The 22,092-nt window shown below is 44.7% G+C and overlaps 1 protein-coding gene across 1 annotated transcript in view; it reads right to left on the reverse strand.

The window, feature by feature from the left end:
• The window catches only part of EPB41L3 (erythrocyte membrane protein band 4.1 like 3), a 211,241-nt gene extending 190,189 nt beyond the window's left edge, over positions 1-21,052 (reverse strand). The window contains exon 1 of the mRNA XM_075920939.2: positions 20,909-21,052. The gene's annotated coding sequence lies outside the window, so the exon portion shown is untranslated. The remainder of the gene's footprint in view (positions 1-20,908) is intronic.
• Between the last annotated feature and the right edge of the window lie 1,040 nt (positions 21,053-22,092).

A 22,092-nucleotide genomic window follows, 5' to 3' on the forward strand; every position in this document is an offset into this window, starting at 1 on the left:
TCATTGAACACAACACACCCTATGATTAGCTGTGGTCAATGAACTTTGGTGTTAAAAACAGAATGCAACAGCACAACCCCTCCGTAGAGCCATTCCAGGGAGAGAGTGAGAGAGAAAGAAAGGAAAACACTTCTAAGATACAGTATCTAACCTGGGGATCACTCACAGCTACTGGATAAATCCAGACAGTTATCTCAGGCTGCATTACAAAAGACTGCAACTTCTGCAGTATTTCAGGTAGACTGTCTAAACTGTCTCAAAAGGCAAAGATCACATACAACTCAGAAGTAGACAACCCTTGCCCATGTCTTAGGTTGATACAGGACATGTGAGCTAACATTACTTGCACCTTTGAACAGTACAGGCCATTGGCCTTACCTAACTCATTTCCAACGAAGCCCCAGGGGCACATCGGAGTCAAGTGCTCGCCCGCACTATAGGGGCAGCCCACCCCTCCCCCAGCAGGAAGCACACAGTCTCACCCTCCAACTCCCACACCCCAGTCCAGAAGCATGGGGGAGGGGGGAGAGAGAAGAGAGTGGTACGCAGTCTCAGCTTTCCTCAGCCCCTGGCAGTCTCAGCTTTCCTCAGCCCCTGCGGGAGTGGCAAAGGGGAGAGATGGAGGGTAGGCAGCAGAAGCACAGGACCTGACCGGAACACTGAGGGGGTACAGCAGGGTGGGGGCATGTGGCCACAGTCCCACCTTCCCCAGGCAGACCATGGGGTGAGGGTGGAGGAGGGTAGGTGGTGTGTGGACCTCCACAGGAGTACAGTGGGGGCAGGGCAGGTGGCACATGGCCCCAGCTTCTCAAGCCAGAGTACAATAGGGGAAGGCAGGCAGGTTGCTCACAGCCCCAGCCTTCCCTGAAGCCCTACAGGACTAGGGCCCCACATGTCCTGGAGGATCCATGGCAGGTGGCCCCCTCAGGCCCCAGAGTGTGGCAGCACGACCCCAGCCTCACTGGGGCTGAAGCCCAGACAGCTCCAGGAGTCTGAATGAGGTTGGTGACAGTGTGGGTGGGTCTGGGCTGGCAGTTTGGGAAGACATTACCTTCCCCTGATTCCTATACCCGCTGCCCATGAACAAGGCTATCAGTCAACTTAAGAGAGCTAACTGCCTTCAAGCTTCTTAAAAGAAACTTCATTTTTTTCATAAGTGGTTTGTTCTGCTTACAATAAATTAGTGTTGCCAACGTTCTGCCCATACGAAACCAAACATTCTGCCCCTCCTCCAAGGCCCTGCCATGCTCACGCCATCACTTGCTCTCTCTCTCACACACTCACAGAGTATTTTGTGTTGGTCAACCAGAGCATGTGTTGTTTAAGTGAAGTCAGTGAGCGTAGGAAGATTTTTTTTTGTTTCTTCTCACTTGTGTGCGGTCAGTGCCCCATGATTGAAAAAAGTTCTCCACTCCTAGTGTATAGAGAGGGGCTCAGTCATCACAACAAGTGTCCTGCGTTATTCTATTAATAGCGTTATTCTATTAAAATGTCTGTACAGTGTGTTTTCTTTATCCCACTTTCTGGATGAGGGGAAGGGACAATAAATAATATATGGATTATAATTACAGGCAGTCCCCGGGTTACATGGATCCAACTTACATCGGATCCCTACTTACAAACGGGGTGAGGCAACCCCACACTAGCTGCTTCCCCCCAGCAGACCAGGGAGACGCGGAGCGGCTTTTCTCAGCAGACACCTCAGCTTGAGAATAAAGGACTGAGGGAAGTGAGGTGTGGGAGAATAAAACTGAGCTCTGGAGAAATGTTTGGCTAGAGTTTCCCCTACAATATGTACCAGTTCCAACTTGCATACAAATTCAACTTAAGAACAAACCTACAGTCCCTATCTTGTATGTAACCCGGGGACTGCCTGTATTGCATGGTTACTTAGTGCTGATTATTTGAAACAAGTCGAAGGTTATTATGTGAAAGATTTATTGCTAGTAGACCATGCCCTTTACTTAATCTTCAAAAAAGTTTCTCATAGGCAATGGCCCTGATCTTACTAAGCCATCTGGGTATGTGGACATTTAACTGCATCTAGATTGCTTTGCCACATGAGGGCCCGTGGAGCTAACCTCTGCTCCTGTCAAAGACCACAGGATTTGTGTCATTAGCTTCAATAAGGATATAGTTGGTTATAAATCTAAGACTTTAAAAAATATTCCCTGCCCCAACAATACAATAGCACTTCCATGCATTTTCAATACACATTAATTTAAAATCTTTAGCGTATCCACGTGGGATTAAAACACATGTTAGAAAGAACTTTAAAAACAATTTTATATTTCATGTTCAAAGGAAATAAAAATAATTTTCACTTAACTTCATTTGTGGCCTGATCTAAAGCCCACTAACCATCCTGGAATGACTACTCTAACAGGCTTTGGATTCAATAGAACAATTACTTTAGTAGCAACAAACTTATCTCACTGACCTTGGGAATAATTGTTTCCTCATTTTGCTGACACCTAAAATAGAGGTCATAAGACCTTTTTTCACCCTTCTCTAAACAGTAATTTTTAACTACTTCCTTATCAACATCTTCCTGTACAAGTATAATTTAGAAACCTTTGCCACAGTAATTTTCTCTGCTTCATTTTCTTTACAGCTAAGCCTTTGTGTGTCAGACTAAATACTTGTTCATCAGCACTATTATCCAGGCAACAGCTGAAAATGAACAACTATGGTTAAAAAATACAAAGACTCTGCATATGTATAAAAGAAATTAAAAATAAAAAGCAAATTCTTCAGCTTGATCTGCCTGCTCGTACGTGAGGTTAACAGAAAAGTGAACATTAAGACACAGTTGTTCCTTAAATACAACTCTGAGGACAGTCACTATAGACTGGAGTATGGCAGTGTATAGTGGAGGAGAAACCTCATGGTTTTAGCTTCTCCTAGGGAATGATGAGAATATTATGGTCATTATGCTTTCAGCCACTGGAAATGGAAGGTTGCAGCATACACTGTACAACAGACTTCTGATAATCTGGCACGTTTGGGACCCAGGGGGTGCTGGATTATCGGATATGCCGGAGTATCAGGAGGTACTCCAGCAGGAGGCTGTGACAGGTCTTGGGGGGGGGGGGGAAGAGGGGGAAGGGTTGGGGGAGGCGAACCAGGTGCTGGTGAGGGGCAGTGCTGCGGGACCAACCCAGCAGCACACCAGCTGCTTTGCCCCACGGCTTCCCCAAGTCCACCGCTGGTCAGTTTCAGCAGCGGCGGACTTGGGGAAGCCGTGGGGTAGAGCAGCTGGGGTGCTGCCAGATTGGTCTCGCAGCGCCGCCCCTCACCCCCCTGCTCGGCGCCCGGCAGCACCCCAGCTGCTCTGCCTGCCCTTCCCCAAGTTTGCCGCTGCTGAAACTGACCATCAGTGGACTTGAGGAAGCCATGGGGCAGAGTAGCTGGGGTGCTGCTGGGCACCGAGCAGGGGGGTGAGGGGCGGCGCTGCGGGACCACTCCGGCAGCACCCCAGCTGCTCTGCTCCGCACAGCTTCTCCAGGTCCGCAGCTGGTCAGTTTCAGCAGTGGGCTTGAGGAAGCGGTGCGGAGCAGCTCCAATTGTCCGGCTGGTCAGAGCACTTCCGGGTTCCAGTTGGTGCCAGACAATTGGGAGTGCCGGACCACTGGATGCCGGAGAATTGAAGTTTTACTGTATTTTTTTTAATCTCTACTGTTGGTCGCAGTTGGTCATAATTAGGTCACAATAGGACAAGCATAGAAATTTCAGCTGCTATGTGGGTGGGAGCAGATGGGAGAAAGGTAGAAAAAAGGAGGTGTTCAATAAAGCGGTTGATCAAAGCCTCTGAAATACCATTTGGAGTTGTTAAATCTATATTCCAACCAGTGTTATGAGGGCGCCCCATCCACCTCCATCCTTTTTTGGAGGTAGATAAAGCAAGGGAAAAGCTGTTTCTAAATTATCCTAGACCCCTTCACAACCAAAAAATGAACAAAACCTGTTTATTTTAGGCAATTAAAAATAAGAGATGGGTATTTAACAGATTTCTATCAAATTCACTATCCACAGTCTTTCTGTTCTTTCAGAGGTAGCTGAATTCAAAGTGTTTGGTGGAGTGGTTCCATTTTTACAGGTCACCTTCCTAAAGTTTGGATGCTTATTCAGAGTTTATACAAATTGGAAAGTCTTTCCTAACTAGACATGTCACAACATGGAAATCCATCCTAAAAATCTCATCTTTTCCATCCATATAGACACCTATCCATTCCCAATTCTCTCTTCCCTTATCTCTTCTCACAATCCATGCTCTGGTTGATACCACATAATCATCAATACTCTCACACATTTTCTATGAAGTGGCCAAAACTCTCTTCCTCTCAAAACAATCTACACTTTACAGTTTTATATCCCAGTCTCTAGGATCTCAGAAGATCTTATGTTCCAGGTTTTCAGAAGTAATTAGCAATCCTCAGAGCCTAGCCTAACTGGGTTAAATGGTTACCCAGTACACACTGCCTTACTGACATGCTTACTATGCTTCCTGGCGTAACTAGTTAACTCATGCCCGGCCCAGCCGGAGCAGCCCCCCAACCACAGCAGGCTGTGAGCAAAGGGCTGCTCCAGCCCAGCCAGACTCACTCTGTTGTGCTGCAGGCAGGCAGATGCTGCAGTGGCCTCCCACCCATAGTGCAGTGGGCCAGTTAACCATATAGTTTAGCTGATGAATATTTTCCACAGGATTTTACATCCCTACAGTGAACTTTATTCAGAACTGCTAGTGAACTATGTGGTCAGAAGAAGTGTAGCACTCCCCTCCCACTTAGCTTGTTTACCAACCTTCGGGCTCTTCTAATAGTGATGTTTTTGTTATGAAAATTTCAATTATAATTGTGGTGACATTCAAATATAACCAGGCTGTTTTTTCTCAGCCTCAAATATAATCAAAACTATATAAATGAAAACTGGATGAAACAAAGTTTGCCCATTTTAACCATCCTTTGCTGTGACTCGCAACTATGCCCCACAAAACAAGTATTAAATGTGGCATCTGTGTATGCAGCACATGAATCATTAGTTACACTTTTACATTAATATTTTATAATGTAAGGTAGTCTCAAAATAAAATGCAATACTGCCTGGAGTTTGATAGTGAACAAATCATTTCAATAGTTCTCAGACTTGAGATTTTATTAATGTGTATGGCAGAGAAAATATGAAGCATGTTCCTGGGCACAGGAATCATTACTCTCTCAAACTGATGAAGGCTTCTTAGCACATCAAAGAAGGGGAATCTGAATCAGTTCACTTATAGAAGCCCACTGCTACTCAGGTATGAAATTACCCTGCACCAGTCAGGCAGAAGGCCACTTAACTGCATTTTAGCTACATTTTTGAGGATAACCATAAGAAGCAGCAAAGGAATGTATTTTAGCTACATTTCTGAGGTATCTATAAGAAGTAGCAATGCAATGTTTGTTCATCCCCTCATGAAACAGCATATGAAAAATGATCAAGGCCATTAATCCTCCAGGACCCTGAACTCAAATTATTGTCTTGAGTCAAAAGGCTCTCCAACAGAAGTGCAGGATCAATAAAAAGGGATGAAGAGGCATTATCCCAGAAAGGTACAACAAAAAATAAATGTGATAATTTTTTTATTGGGGAGTTCTTTAAAAAAACATGTTTGTCTTTTTCAAAGTAAAGCTACTGTCTTTCGATCACATGTCCCCAGGCCAGCAGGGTAAGGGAGTGCCCATGAATGGAACCCATTCAGTCAGTAAAAAGTAGGAGCAACAAGCCATGGTACCTTATCAGTTCTGAGCAATCCTCTCTAGCTCATGAGTGCTAATAGATGCCAAGACTAACCCTCTTCTGTTGTATTACAAGTAGTCCAGATAATCTCCCTCTGCTTCTAAGCCCTAGGCATCTGAAGAGGGGATGGAAGAGGTCTTTGTTGCACATCAAATAGAAATCAGTTAGGACGTTATTTGTGAATTAAGTGCTGAAATCCAACTGCAATGTATCAAAGAACCATTAATGAAGTTGGTGATGTTTAACGGAGAATTAAAACATCAGAACAGAAGCATCTATTCACATTTGCATACTACTTGCATTTTAATGGGAAATCTAGAAGACACTAAAGTTTTAGATTATGTTTTATGGCTCTAACTCAAGATAAGCAAATGCTTCCAGAATCATAGGACTGGACCTCAAGAAATCATCTAGTCCAATCCCCTGCACTCACAGTGGAACTAAGTATTCTCTAGACCATCCCTGACTCGTGTTTGTCTAACCTGCTCTTATTCTCCCATGATGGAGATTCCACAACCTTCCTAGGGAGCTTAACCCCCACAACAAATTTCCTAACAGTTACATTTTTCCTAATGCCTAACCTAAAATCGTTCTTGTTCCAATTTAAGACCATTGCTTCTTGTCCTATCATCAGAGGATAAGGAGAATAATTTGTCTCCCTCCTTCTTATATCAACTTTTTAGGTATTTGATACTTATGCGCCATCTCAGCAGCTGTCCCCTCTACAAGACGATTCAGGGCAGCTGACCCAGGCCAAGTGCTTTGGGGGGCCCTCCAGCAGCCACCCCAACCTTCTTATGGATGGGATAGTCCTCTATATTGATGTTAGTCCCCAGGGTCCAGAACGGCCTTAGGATTACCTGGGGGGGCCTGGGTTAAGAGGCAGTGGAGGTTTGGTCCCACTGCACTCTAAGTGTTTGCAGGAACCAGAGTCAAACAGGAAGGAAGCAGAGCGACCCAGCAGCCTGTTCCATTATCTCCAAGCCCACGCACTCTACTTCACTGAAGCAGCAGGAAGCAGAGTGCCCCAGCGCCATCCCACTTGTTTCACTCCGTGTGTTCAGGGGAACAGTGAAGCAGAGCAATCTGCCTAGGAGAGGGCAGCACAGCAGAGCAGACTGCTGGATCACTCCACTTCCCACGGCTACACCATCATCATGGTGAATGTGAGGGGGCCCAATCCCTGCTGCCATCCCCTGCCAGGCCTTCTAATAATCCCCTGGATCATATATCTCAGGGGAGGGAACTTTGGGTAAGGTGTGCAGTGGGGACAGGCCAAAACAGGGGTAGGAGGTGGTTGCCCCGGGCTCATCTAGGGAAATCCAGGAGTGGCCCGAGGCTGGCTGCAGCAGCTGGTGCCCTAGGTGGGGCGGCGCAATTGGTGCCCCTGCCTGCAGGGCTGTCAATGGCCGTGATGTCATCATCGGGCGCCTAGGCCAGCGGTGTCCTAGGCAGCTGCCTAGCTTGCCTACGCTCACGGGCCGCCCCTGGGGACATCCCTACCTCTCAGACTTTTCTTTTCCAGAATAAAACCCAGTTCTTTCAGTCTTCCTTCACAGGTCACATTTCCTAAACCTTTAATCATTTTTGCTGCACTTATCTGGATTTTTTCCAGTTTGTCCACATTTTTCCTTAAATGGTGGTACCTAAAACCGGATGCAGTACTCCAGTTGAGGATAATCACTAAACAGGAAGATAGAAGAATTACGTGTTATGTCCTGTTTACAACATTCTTGCTAATACAGGCAGTCCCCGGGTTATGTACAAGATAGGGACTGTAGGTTTGTACTTAAGTTGAATTTGTATTTAAGTCGGAACTGGCGTCCAGATTCAGCCGCTGCTGAAACTGACCAGCGGCTGACTACAGGAAGCACGAGGCAGAGTTGCTCTGCCCCGGGCTTCCTGGAATCAGCCGCTGATCAGTTTTAACAGTAGCTGAATCTGGACGCCTGGGACAGAGCAGCTGGGGCGCTGCCGAGTAGGTCCCCAAAGCGCCGCACCTCGGCGCTGCAGGGACCAACCCGGCAGCACCCGAGCTGCTCTACCCCAGGTGTCCCCAAGTCAGCTGCTGCTGAAACTGATCAGCGGCTGATTCCAGGAAGCCCGGGGCAGAGAAACTCTGCCTTGGGCTTCCTGTCGTCAGCCACTGGTCAGTTTCAGCAGCAGCTGAATCAGGCACGCCTGGGACAGAGCAGCTGGGGTGCTGCCCGGGTTGGTCCAGTAGCGCCGACGAGCGGCGCTGCGGGACCAACCCGCAGCGCCCCAGCTGCTCTACCACAGGCGTCTGCGAGAAAAGCCTGGTCTGCTGGGGGGGGGGGGAGGGCGCACTAGCTGCGTCGCCCCCCCCCCCAGCAGACCATGGAGACGCGGGCGGCGGGACCAAGATGCGCAGCAGTGCCGCCACCCGGGTCCTCCACGGCTTTGCTCTGTGTCTCCCTGGTCTGCTGGGGGGGGGGGGGGGCAGCAGACCAGGGGGACATGGAACAAAGCCGCGGAGGACGCGGGCGGTGGGACCGCCCAGACGCATCGCAGTTCCGCCGCCCGGGTCTTCTGCGGCTTTGCTCCACGTCTTCCTGGTCTGCTGGGGGGCCCCCCCAGTAGACACCCCCCCCCCCAACAGACCAGGGAGACACGGAGCAGCTTGTCTCACACCGGAGGATGCGGGCGGCGGGACCGCGGCGCGTCTGGGCGGTCCCGCCGCCCGCATCCTCCGGGGCGAGAAAAGCCCCGTTTGTAAGTACAGATCCGACATAAGTCGGATCCGCGTAACTCGAGGACTGCCTGTACATCCCAGAAAGACATTTGCTTTTTTTTGCAGCAGTGACAATCAGTTGGTTCACATTTAGCTTGTGGTCCACTATGACCCCTGGAACTATATCTGCTGTACTCCTTCCTAGGTAGTAATTTCCCATTATATATGTGTGCAACTGATTATTCCTTTCTAAGTGAAGTACTGTGCATTTGTCCTTATTAAATTTCATCCTATTTACCTCAGACCATTTCTCCAGTTTGTCCAGATCATTCTGAATTAAAAGCAGACCTCAAAAGCACTTGCAACCAACCTCTCAGCTTGGTATCATTTGCCAACTTTATAAATGTGCTCTATGTGTCATTATCTAAATCACTGATGATGCTCACCTTTGTTCAGATCTAAATAAGATTCCTGAATTGAGCCCTCTAGTTATAAACTCAGTCTTTTAGCCTTAAATGAAAGATTTATTCAGCGTTATCACAATGCCTATAAAAATAAGAGTAATGTTTTTAATTCCAAATGTTATGTTTAAAGCTTTCTAAAACTAAAAAAAAAAAAAAAACCCAACCCCATATTTAGAGTAAGTTTTCAAAGAGGCAACCTTACTACTATAACAATTCTGAGAAAACACTGAGAACTCCAAACACGTTTCTGGAATGGGTCTCTTGGCTGATATGTTTGCAGCAAACACCTTTATCTGCAACAGTCCCACCACCTTTAACTGAAAACCCAGAATGCTAGATATGCTAGCCTAATCTGCAGAAAGCAACCAAAATACCTTGGCATTGGTATTCTACCCTCAATTTGTGTGTAGAGTGAAGAATACGACCCTGGAGTAGCTATGCTACTGTACTTTTATTAAACAATTTCACAGAGACTAGTTGGATTGGAAATCTTTTATGTACACAAGAATTATGGTATAGTATTTAATGCAAACAAGTCAACAATATACCTCTTCTAGGGATTCGTGCTAGAAGCAACATTGACATTATGAAAAAATGAACTGATTTGCAGTCTGGTGCTGAAAAGTCACACAATGAATTAGTTTTTATTGGAAACGTTTACAGAAGTAATATTATAAGCCCAAGAAAATATTTAAGTGCAATTAGTTGTTTGCAAGCTTTATAGAGTAATTTAGAAATCATTTTCATGTCAACAATTCTGTAAGAGTGATAAATACTAAAGCTCAAACTTGTATAATTTAGAATTAATCCTCTCAATATTATCTTCTCTATCTCTGACAATATCAAAACAGAGCTGGAGTGGTGGCATAGACTCAAGCAACATAAGCATCAGATTCAATAAAAGTTGCATCTTGCTTCTACAACCATGCAGTCGTTTGTGGCATACAAACTGGATCTTTCATTAAATCCAATCCTAATTTATTATGCTCTTTTCCTTCCATGGAGGAAAAAAAAGCCCAATGACTTAAAAATGATTTTAAGACTCACCCAAAAGTTGTCCACGTTCCAAGTGCCAGAGTTTCATCCAATGTATCAAATCCATGTTTCAGTCAGTCGATCAGTCATAACAATTGGTAAAAACAGTAAAGAAAGAGAAAAACAATTTAGTAAGTCAATAACAATGTCATTGTTTTACATTACAGAATTGTTTCTATCAATTGACTCAATAGATTGAAAACAAAAATTCTCTCCATAAAATAACCTACTACCAAAGAAACACGCTAGCATAACATTTGGAAAATAATTAAGGTTTAGTAGTGGTCTGTCAAAGATGATGCATTCTTCCTCTAAAGCCCTCATTGCGATGTCATGTTCTTGCATTCTTTTCATTTGACAATTCTAGGTAGCAAAAACTGCATCTACATAGTGCACAAAAGGAATACCATTTTCATATATAATACACACCTAGCCCCTTAAATATTGAGATATATAGAGTATAAAGATTGAGCTAAACCCACACACACTGGTAATTTTCATGATCCTATCCAATGTGAACTGATTTACTGGGGGCTAGCAACATATGCAACAGCTTTGTGGAACTGAGAGCTAACTTCCAATCTATAAGTAGTTATCATATCCACCCTGAAAACTGTTGAAATTCCAAAATACACTGTAACCACAGCTAAAATAATGCAGGTTTTCTATCGATTGGAGCTGTCAAGAAGTACCTGCATAGCCAAAAACAAAAAACATCCAGAAAAAAGTCTTTCCCATTAAAGCTTAAATTTACCCTACCCCATCAATGATTTTGTACATTACTGGTAGAGCTTTTGTATGCAGGGAAGTATAATTTTACTCTTAACTCCAGCTAGCAAGTTGCCCAATAGAATGCTTCTGAAGAATTTTTTTATTAAATGTAAATATATCCTGAAATAGTTAACTAGCATGCTTTTTATTAAATTTGGGAGATAAAATTATTCTGAGACACTGTACAAATTTCTAGATGTCTCTCCGACCAACCATAATATATTGTATGCATGTAACTGCAGAGCAAAGTCTCTTTTACTGTATAATCTGATTGTTCCTGGAATTCAAGGGAGAGTTAGAGGTACTAAGTGCAGAGTTACTATACCAGATAAAAGGAAACAACATGGACTCTAATGAAAAAAGAACAAGAAATACTAGTTTTATTATACTAGTGATTGGATCACCACCCTTCGCCTGCACAATTCACTGCTAATACTGAAAATGTGCCAAAAAGACAAAGGTTATCCCATCTGCTGTCAGAGATTTGTGATTATCTTCCCATCAGATATTTTTGGCCTGCTCAGATTCTTCAAACCAAGAGTCTTCAGAAACTATAAAGCATTATAGTAGGCTGCACTGTGTCCATATTGGGCTGTGATCTGATCAGATCTCTCAAGCTAAGCAGAATCTGGCATGACTAATATTTAGATGGCCCGAAGAAGAAAACTTTGAACTCGAAATTCAGAAGTTGTATTTTTTTTCCTTCTGACATCGCACGGATTTAATATTCTTAATAGGACATTAGGGGGAAAATCATCTACTGGCTCTAAGGACACTGCAACCAGCAAACATGAATAATATTCAACACTCCAATGGATGGTAGTTGCTGTCTCCTCCACCCTATCCAAGTAACTCTAACGTCTAATACTATGGAAGTTAAAGAATGATTGTGTATACGATGGAGAGACAAAACAGACAAGTTATAAGCAAAGGAAAAAAAAAAGACAGCATGGCGATAAATTCCTTGACAACTACAAACAAATGTTTCATCGCAACTCCCTTTGTACTGCCTATGTCACGTGTTGGCCTTGCCCATAACATTTTGCAAAAGGAGAGGTCAGTTTAGTGTCTGGGCTGTATGCCAATTTGGCTGAATTACAATTTAGTATAACTGAACTGTATTTTTAGTTGGAAACTGTCATTTCTATTACTAAAGTACTGTTATAAAACTGCCACGTTTCACTTCAGAAGTATACACACATAGCTCGTGGTTGAAATGAAGTAAAGCACTTTGAAGTGAAATGATATATAAATTATAACAAATTACTACTACTAATGTGCTACGGATTTGTAACATCCAGGATTAGATTTACTACCCAATTCTTGAACCCTGGATTGTATTTATGAAGTGTAATATTATATTTATTCAGTAGACAATGGTAGTTAGCCTCACACGCGTGCGCGCACACACACACTTTACCTTGTTCTTCAGTTATTTCTTTCACACTAACCATATTACGATTAAGGATGTTAAGGACTAGTTGACTATCCAATAAGCAAATACTTATCAGATAGTCCAGTTGACTAGTCGATCCCCCCCCCCCCGCCCCGCCCCGCCGCCCTTGCTGCCTCTATTTTATAGAGGCAAAAAGGGGGTGGTGGAGGAAGGAGTACTTCAAAACTGTAGCACAGCACAGCTGATCCCAGGCTCAGCTGTGTGGTGCTGCCCCTTTGAAATGCTGCCATGGCGTTTCAAAGCAGCAGTGCCGCATGGAGCCTGGGGTCAGCTGGGGAGTCAGCTGATCCCAGCGCCGCACGTGACATTTCCATGGAACCCAGGATCAGCTGGGGAGTCCCCAGCTGACATCAGGTTCTGGGGAAATACTGTGTGGAACCTGCGGTCTGCTGGGGAGTCCCCAGCTGACCCTGAACTTCGAGTGGCATTTCAAAGCAGCAGCGCAGCATGGAGCCTGGAGTCAGACTTCCGGGCTCCATGAGGGTGCTTCAGCTTTGAAATTCACAGGACTCTCGTACATTTCAAAGCAGGCATGCTCCAGCGGGAGCTCTTGTACATTTCAAAGGAGGAATGCGAAAGCGCCTATCTATTAGTCGAGTAGTTGATGGAAATTCTATCGACTACTCAACTAGTAAATTAACTGATACTGTATATCCTTAATTATGATCAGACACTTCTCATTTCACCAAAGCCAGAAGAACCCTGGATTTATTGCAGCAACAAGACCTTCTCTAACTCAGGCATTATGGGTAGGTATCCAGGCTATATCTTCATGACCAGCTTCAGCATAAGTAACAGTTCTTTACATCTACACTTTATTTTGTATATGACCATGAAGTATTCAAAAGGAATATGAAGACAAAATTGCTTAATCCATTTTAATGACAGAATTGCCACCTATCACCAAAAGCTCTAATGCATTCGTCATGAACTGAATTGCTGGCTAATCAATTTTTATACTGGGGTCCTGCAAAAGCAGAAACCATGTATTGGGTTGTTATTGTTAATTCAAGCCATGTGTACTGCCACACCTCTCAGCTCCTCCACATCCAGCACACTGGTCACGAACTCAGAGCAAGTGAAGGGACCCATATGAAATGTGTTCAGCCTGCTCATGGGTTGCCAGATTTTTCACATCAGGCTTACATTTCTGAGTGCAAAATTGTACCTGCAACTTTGGTCCCATGGGTGAAAGATGAGGAAAGGTGTCAACGAACAAGAAAAGCATGAATGAACTGCAGATGCAAAATGATACCCATATTTCATGGCAGGTACAAAGACAGAATTTCAGTTCACGTCTACAATGAAAAGCCTACAAAATGTCAAAACATACTACTGTATTGGAAATAGAACTATATTATGTGGCATAAATTGCTGAAGAATCCTACTCACTCACCATATATTATGTACTTCAGTGTCACTGGCTGCATTGCAGCAGGTGCTTGCTCTTGCCTCATTTTCTTTAAAATGACCACAGACAAATTTCCACTGGGTAGTTTATCCTCCCAGAAGAGATGACAAACAAGCAGTTCACTGTTCACTCTCGAGCAATCAGTGTAGTAAATCTCCCACACTTACCTTCCTTGCTTGCTTTCTACCCACACAAATAAAATTATCAAATATATTCTCAAATGTGTTCCTCTTTCTCTCACATACATATGTAACTGAGGATACATATGCCACCTTGGTAGACAAGTTTTCTTGTAGCGTATAGCAGGGTGGAGAAAGAAGCTGTATTGCCCCCTTTTAGGGTTTTGCTGATGGTCCTATGAACTTTTTTTGGAAAGATTTCTCATTAATTTCTGCCCTCAACTTTGTGACATTCTGCCCCTACGCAGATGGCTACCAGCTATCATTACTATCCATAGAACTACCCACTAGCTGTGCTTAGCCTTTGTAAGTGAAGGTGAAACTGTCCCCAACAAAAACAGTAGCCATTTAATCCCTCTGGAAAGGCTACACAGGTCACAGGAGAATGTAAAGGTGCAAAGAAGTGGGTGTGAGAGCAAACGGAGGAAGTATCAGGAAAACATGGGGAAGCAGCAGGCTGATAGAGCAGTTGAGGGAAAGTGCATGGGTTGGGGAGGGGAACACACATGGGATGCAGGGAAATGTGGCAGAGTAGAGAAGAAGAATGTGAGAAGAAATAGAGGGGGGCAAGTGACTGTGGGGAAGCATGGAAAGAGGTGATTACCCCTATGATGACCTACCTTGTTTAGGAAGACATGGAAAGGGACAGAACAGTAAATTCCCCACAGCTTAGTCTGTAGAGGGTATGTCTACACTACCACCCTAGTTCGAACTAGGGTGGTTAATGTAGGCAACCGAAGTTGCAAATGAAGCCCGGGATTTGAATTTCCCAGGCTTCATTTGCAGCTTGCCGGGCGCCGCCATTTTTAAAGCCCCGCTAGTTCGGACTCCGTGCCCGCGGCTACACACGGCACGGAATAGGTAAACTAGCGGGGCTTTAAAAATGGTGGCGCCCGGCAAGCTGCAAATGAAGCCCGGGAAATTTAAATCCCGGGCTTCATTTGCAACTTTGGTTGCCTACATTAACCACACTAGTTCGAACTAGGGTGGTAATGTAGACATACCCTAGGAGAGGCTACATGGAGTCCCCACATAGTGAGCAGAGAAGCCTGCGTTTCTGAACATGCATGCAAGAATCCGTTTTGAACCTGAGATGATTTTACACAAATTATGGGTGGGCAGCTCCCCATTAAAATAAAAAAAATAGTCAGAAGGCACATGAACAAGGGCGGATTTTTAAAAACCTCAAGTTTGAGGCATTTCATGGTTTTTGGATGTGGGTGGTAGTAATATTGAAGAGGTGATAGGTAATTGCCCATGTTTTCAGTTTTTTATTCTCATTGCTCTCCTTCCGTACTCTGTCTCTCCTCCTTCACCCTCTCCATTTGTGCAAGACACCACTTATGAAGCTGAATGTGTTGGTTCAGCTCCAGGCAGCAATTTTAGGGTCAATTGCTTCTTCACCAGACGCTGAAATCACAGTTTTTCAGGCATCAAATTAGCTGTGAATGTTTCAGAGGACAGTGGATTTTTATTTTATATTTTCAGTATGGACCTTCTACTCACAACCCACAGAAGAATCTTTTCTAGTTGGAAATATTTATCTGGGAAATATTTATTTAGTTTCTATTCCGAGGACCTAATTCCAACTTACAGTCTTCATCATATAGTGCCAGTGTACTAGTTGTTGCATTTCCAGCTAGTCTATTTGATGAGCAGATTTGTAACTCATGTTAAGCCACAAATCTTAAATAAAGGAGTAAATGTTTGAAGTGTCATGCAGAATTTAAGACATTTACATTTTCTAGATGTGGTAAGCTTTTGCAAATGTAAATTTTGAAGTGGGAAGCACTGTCAAAATAGGGTGCTCAAACCTTGGAAATAACCCACAATAAAACCAGGAGTGCTATGGATATTCAAAAAGGGACATAGCAGATTGTATAAATCTAATGCTTACTTCACCTCTCTTGGAGCACTGAGGTAGAATCTGAAAGGTCTTCACAGCTTGATATTGGGCTATTGAACCTTAGTGCGCACATTTGAAATTTAACAGAACACTATGTGAGTGAATATGTAAGTAGATAGGCTCAGCCATTTGCATTGTCCTTCAATAAAACAAAGGTAACACCAAATAAAATACTGATCCCAAATCCAAAAATTTCCTCTAACTGCAGCTAAAAATTTCAAAGCCAAGATTACTGTTTTAGTCTACAGCCACACTACCTCAAGTTGAAAGGTCATCAGATCTTACAAGCTAAGCAGAATTACTTCCAGATGCTATTTCGCAGCCCCTTCCAAGAATACCCCAGGTGGCGGTGTAGAATGTTACAATGAGTCAGCACTCAAACTTCTGCATGATTATTAGGGACACTGTGCAATTAAAGGGCTCGTCTTTCGACCACATTTAAACCAAGGCACCAGTTGTCATTAAATATTTCATACCACTCTTGCAAGAGCAGAGTTATTAGCCTTGATGCCCAGGCCAAATGCCAGCTTGGGTCATTATATATTCTAGCTACATATAATTTCCCAACAGTTTCAAAATTTTCCTCAGTTCTTGTTCTAAGCTGCTGCATAGTGTTGCTGGGTGCTCTTAAACTACTGTTGCATTCCTTTCTAGAGATGGCAGTATTTCAGAAGATAAAGTGATTCCTGCATACAATTTATAAGTGCTCAGAAGTATTTTTGGAATGGAAGGAATATAGTATAAGATAATAAATGTAAAAATAGAGCTCCATTAGGCTTGAAGCACACCACACTAGCTTTTAGTTAGTCTTAATAACCTGGGGCTTTTGAACACGTACATGAATGGTCAAAAGCAAACTCTTCCTACTTTTAGTAAGGTGAAAGTTGTCTGAAATGACAGATTCTGTCTTTGGATTTTGATGTTCATTTTTCTTAGATTTAAAATGAAGTCTGATTTCATCTCTAACTCAGATATCATGATAATTTGCACATTTTGAAGAGGGCTGTCCTTAGGGATGTGTGGGGCTGTGTAGAGCACCTGAAAATTTGGGGGCCCCAGGCGTTAATGTCCACTCTCCTGCAGGCTTCTCATCAAGCTGCAGTAGCCAGTGGAGGTAGTCTTCCTCCAGAGGGGATCTAGTACTGTAAGTTAAAATAGTGATAGAAATGTAGCCGTGTTAGTCTGGTGGAGCTGAAACAAAAAACAGGACTATGTAGCACTTTAAAGACTAACAAACATGGTTTATTAGGTGATGAGCTTTCGTGGGCCAGACCCACTTCCTCAGATCAAAATGATCCGAGGAAGTGGGTCTGGCCCACGAAAGCTCATCACCTAATAAACCATCTTTTTAGTCTTTAAAGTGCTACATAGTCCTGTTTTTTGTAAGTTAAAAGTGAGAGTCTTCCATACTGCCAGACCTATTAGCACAACACAAACTCCTAAAGAGCCATTAAGCAGTAATGAGGTCACTCAACAAGCATTTGCCAATCCTGTTATCTTCAAAATGTACTGACAAAAGCAATAGTGTAATACTGTAATATCTGATTTCTCTTCAGATCGTATAAATCTTTTGCCTTTTTCTTTCAACATGTTAGTCTACGGGGCCTTAGATTTGCTTTAAAAATATTTTGCAAATGTGTTGCTAAAGATTATAAAAATTATCTCTCTAAAATATCCTTGTATAGATTTTAAGTGCACATCTTTAACCTAAAATATTTAGATCTGCAGACAATAGCTTTTAAATAAATCTTCCAAAAGACCACTCTTACCTAAAATATACATACGAGCATAGTTCGGCATTAGGCACTACTGTAATAATACTGTGTATGGCCCCACAAATCCTAAGGGCAGCCCTGATTCTCAATATACCCATTTTTCAAATAGGTACTGCCACTAGGGATTAAAAAAAAATCTCTCCTCCAACTAAATGTCCCACCAATCTCTATTCCCCTTAAAATCAGTTTAAAAACATCAATCTAAAAATGTCAGTTGTGTACAGCATTTCTATTCCAAGTACAAGAATGCCTCACATCAGATTGAAAGATGCCTGTCCAAGGTCATTCCATGTTCCAGTAGGTTTGTTATGAAGTTCTGGAATGGCAGATAAGGTTATGTTAGATAACAAAGTGCCTTCCTAAGCTTGTTCTAGGCAGCAGTGTGCAGCCAATGTTTGAACAAGGGCCTGCTACAAAATTCTCCTTCTTAGAGACTATAATAAATCTCATGCTACAGAATTTATTGTTGCAGCAGGATGGGGAGGGGAGGAGAAATCAATTCATCTGTTTTCCAATGTTCCTCTCATAGTTATAACCAGGGAAAAAATAAGACCATCTGGCAAACAACCTTACATTAAATGCACTTGTTGAAAGTGGTCATATTTTGTTCCTGAAAAAAAAAAACACAAAATGGAATGCATGGTATTTATAGAACAGTGCAGTGCTCAGCTTGTGTGACTGAACTTGGGAATGCCAAGTGGGAGGTCTTGGGGAAGGAACAGTTTCTTGGAAAAATGTTCTTAAACACCTGATGCTTGCATTCTGATAAAATCCTAAAGACAAAAAAGTTTGTTCTTCAGAAGAACTTTAAAAATTCTTAATGAAAATTTTCTCGAATTACAAAACCAAAAAGGTTTTTCATGTTAAAAAAAAACCTGCACACTTGTGAACATCATTTTCAGATCAAGAGCATCAATGCCTGAGCTAAAGTATCCTATCTGTACAACAGCAGAGAGGGCCTATATGTGAAGAGGAATTAATCATACATTGGAAGCATACGGTATTTGTATTACTAGGAAAGACCCATAGTTATTTGGTCAGAAGGATAAGCCAGTGTTAGATTTTTCATGAAACTAAAAAGATAGCGTAGGAATCAACTTAGTAATATTTTTTTAAGAGGCTAGCACTTTCCTGACTGTTGGCACTTCCTTTAGGAGAGTATCCCCAACTCTATGGAGATGTCTAGGGTAGTGGCATCTAGGGAGTCTTCTACTTCTATTATACTACCAGAGGCAAAGCCTTTTGCCAGACACAAATGCAGATGTCAGGTGTTAAAACAGCCCTTACCAAATAACTATGGGAACACATTTTAAATAACACTGGAAGTCCCAAATGATTATTTTGCGTCCTACAGTGTCAGGAAAAGTTTAAAAAATAGCTTCCCAATGCTGAACTGTACAAAAAGGCAAACTTTAGAATGCTCAAGATATTGTACTGAATTTTACAATCTCTTTCACAATTCATGTGCATTTCAAAATGCTTCTGAAAGTCAGCATTGTCTCTAAAAACTCATTCCTGGTGCAATGAAAGTTAAGATGTTTAGAATCACATCGTTCATTCTATTTATCTTATTTTCATGCTAGGACACTTCCAATATTAGAAGTTAACTGTGTGTATAAACATATTTTGTAAAAACAAAAATGGGGGGCCAAGAAATAGGCCAAAAATTAGTAAGTAAGCTTCCATCTAATCCTGAAGATTGCATTCACCCTGTCAGTTTAACCTACAAAGCTCGCAACTTATTAGGAAATGCAACTTCTGCAGTCTTCTCAAAAGCTGAAATCCTCCAATTTAGCTTAGATGTGCAGCAAATAACTTTTTAGACAATGATTTAAAACTGTGTTACTTACAGTGCACTGTAATCCTGGGTCCCAGGCACCTATACACTGGGGCTCTTTTGATCAAGAATAGTATTAGAATGCATGTAGTAACCAGCGTCATGCACAGAGGTAATAAGTTGTTTGCGGAATGCTGCGAAAACCTTCAGTAACCTCCTGTCACTGACACACCTCACCTTGAATCTGCTGGTTCAACTTTGATCTCAGCTAATCATCAGCGCGCTACAGCCCCTACCCAGTGGCTATTTCTGGCTCGCTGTATGTCTGGAAAGGACAACTTTCAGTGGAATCCCAGCCCTACCCTTGAAGCCCATCTGAACGATCCGCGCCTCCTTTTAACCAAAATGAAACGCCACTCCCCAGCCACTAAAGGCTCCGCAAGACGCATCAGCTACGCGCTCGGACAATCAGCCAGTCCATTAGCTCAGGCAACGTGCCCAGCATTGCCCGTAGGACAGTCACGGGAACCAAACAACATCGCTGCCTTCCAAAGGAGAAAAGATAAAGCACACACGCTCTCGAAAGAGCCCGCTCCGATTCCAAAGCGATCTTACCCTGGAAAAACGCTAATTGCGGCTGAGGATAAGGAGAGAGCCTTTAGCACACTCTCTCCTCCAGCCATTCTGTGATAAGAATAGCTAGAGATGTAAATAGCCACCTACAATCCCCTACATCCATCCATTAAAGCCTCCCGGGTGTCTGTCAATTAGGGCACATTATATAAACGGGGGAAAGGGGTTAGTCCCCCGCAGCCAAGGGATTTCAGAGAAGAATTTTGCAGCAGCGGCTCCCTAGCTTACAGCCCTGCAGATCGCTACAGCCTAATCGTCTACTCTACTCTACAGAGTCATCAGCGCCTTCAAAATAAGAGCTCACCACACGCTGCCAGCGCAGGACCTGGGAGAGCAGTGAAGTCCATGAGCACACTACCCATGATTTCACCGGCACAACGAAGCGCTAGGAACTCGCTTCCGCTGCAGCCCCTGGGAGCTTCCCCACGGCGGGCTCCGGCTCGGGCCCCTCTCGCCTTGGCGCTCGGGAAGCGAAGAAAACAAGGGAGCCCACAGGAGGATCCCGCCCCGCCGCCGCTGACAGCAGTGGGGGCGGCAGAAAGCAAGCGCGCCGGCAGCGCAACTCCTCCGGATAGCGAGGGAAGGGGCCCGCGGAGCTACACAGCAGCGGGGCAGCGGGGGACAAGCCGCTTTGCACAGGAGCAGGGAAATCGGGCGGCCGCTGAAAGCTGCGGGTTAACCGCGTAGAGCCCGGAGGGGCTCCCCAGCCCCGGCAGAAGGAGATGCACCTGGCCGCGTTTGGGACCGAGCGCCGCTAGCCGCCCGGGAGCCCCACGCCACTGCAGTGCGAGCGCGCCGGGCATGTAATGCTGGCGGCGGGGCCACAGAGGGCAGCGCACGGGCAGGGCTCTCCTTCCAGGGGCGAGGGGTGCAGCCGGCAGCCCCCCGCTGAACAGCCCGCGGGAAGCAGGCAGCGGCCGGTGTCCAGCAGCCTCCCCCACTGACCTCAAGCCAAGGACAGTCACCGCCCAGCGGTTCCTCCACCAGGGCAAGGCGCAGGGGAGGGGGGGGGCGGAACTGAGGCACCTCACCTGCGGGGTAGGCAGCTCCTCCTGCCGCTCCGGACCACGCTCCCCTTCGGTCCTCTCTGCAGGACCAGGGGGCGCAGGGCAGCCCAGCAGGGGCTCGGCCCCCGGGAGGACACGCGCGCCCGGGCTGCTCGCAAGCGCTCCGCACTCAACGCGCCTGGAGCCGAGCTGCGGCGGCACCAACTTCCCTCCTGCTACGCTCGCCGGACCCAGAGTCAGCCCCCGTCGCGGCGGCCCCGCCCCGTTCGCCCACCGCGCCTCCCCATTGGCGCGCCCTGCGCTCCCAGCCCGCCCTCCCTGCAGCGCGCAGCCCGCGCCCCCTGCCTGTGCTCCGCTTGCCGCCGCTCTCTGCAGCAGCGGGCGTGGGACGTGGGCGAGCGCGGGCTTCGGGGAATTGCCTCCTGCATGACTCACGGCTCGGCTCCGGCAGCCAGAGAGAAAGGAATTTGCAAGTGGGGGAGACGGGAAGGGCTGGAGAGAGCGTCTGATCTTATTTACACCGGTGGAACCTTGGGGAGCTAGTCCGGATTCACGCGCAGGTGGAGTGACCATGCTAGCCCATTGGGAACCCTCAGCAAGAATAATTTGGAAGGCCTTACCCTCAACACGACACATACTAATAATGAATAGGGAGTCCAGATGCTTGGGACCGTAAGCAGTTGCACAGTCTACTTACGCCTCGGACCGGTCCTGCCCAAGTGATATCAGAATCTAGTTCCAGGCTGCTGTGAGCTCTGAGGATACTTTTGACTAATTGCATAATATCAGAAAGTGATAGAGACAGTGACTCTGCTTCCCTTCAATCCCTATTCTCATTTCTTGATCATAATGCTCTGCAGTACAGAGTGGCCAGTCCTGTTTTGATTGACTGGTCCTTCTAGAAAAATCAGAGGGCTGGAGGCTGTAAAAGATTTCCTCCCACACCTTTCCAGAAGTTGTAAGAAATATGCATGGAAATTCAGTGACATATTTGCAGGAATCATTTTACAAACTCCACAGGGAATAGAAATTAGAACGGGAAAAGATTACCATGACCTACTAGCATCTTCCTGAGCTAAGCATGGTAGGAACAAGTCTCAGCAGCATTTTTGGAAATAGTCTGATAGATCTGATCATTTTGGAAAAGTCCTGCAGTGGAACACAAAATACTTTAATATGATTAGTAACATTGGAAAGAAACAATAAGA

The sequence above is a fragment of the Pelodiscus sinensis genome, chromosome 2, assembly GCF_052426305.1.
Source record: "Pelodiscus sinensis isolate ZL-2025 chromosome 2, ASM5242630v1, whole genome shotgun sequence".
NCBI classification, from domain to species: domain Eukaryota; kingdom Metazoa; phylum Chordata; order Testudines; family Trionychidae; genus Pelodiscus; species Pelodiscus sinensis.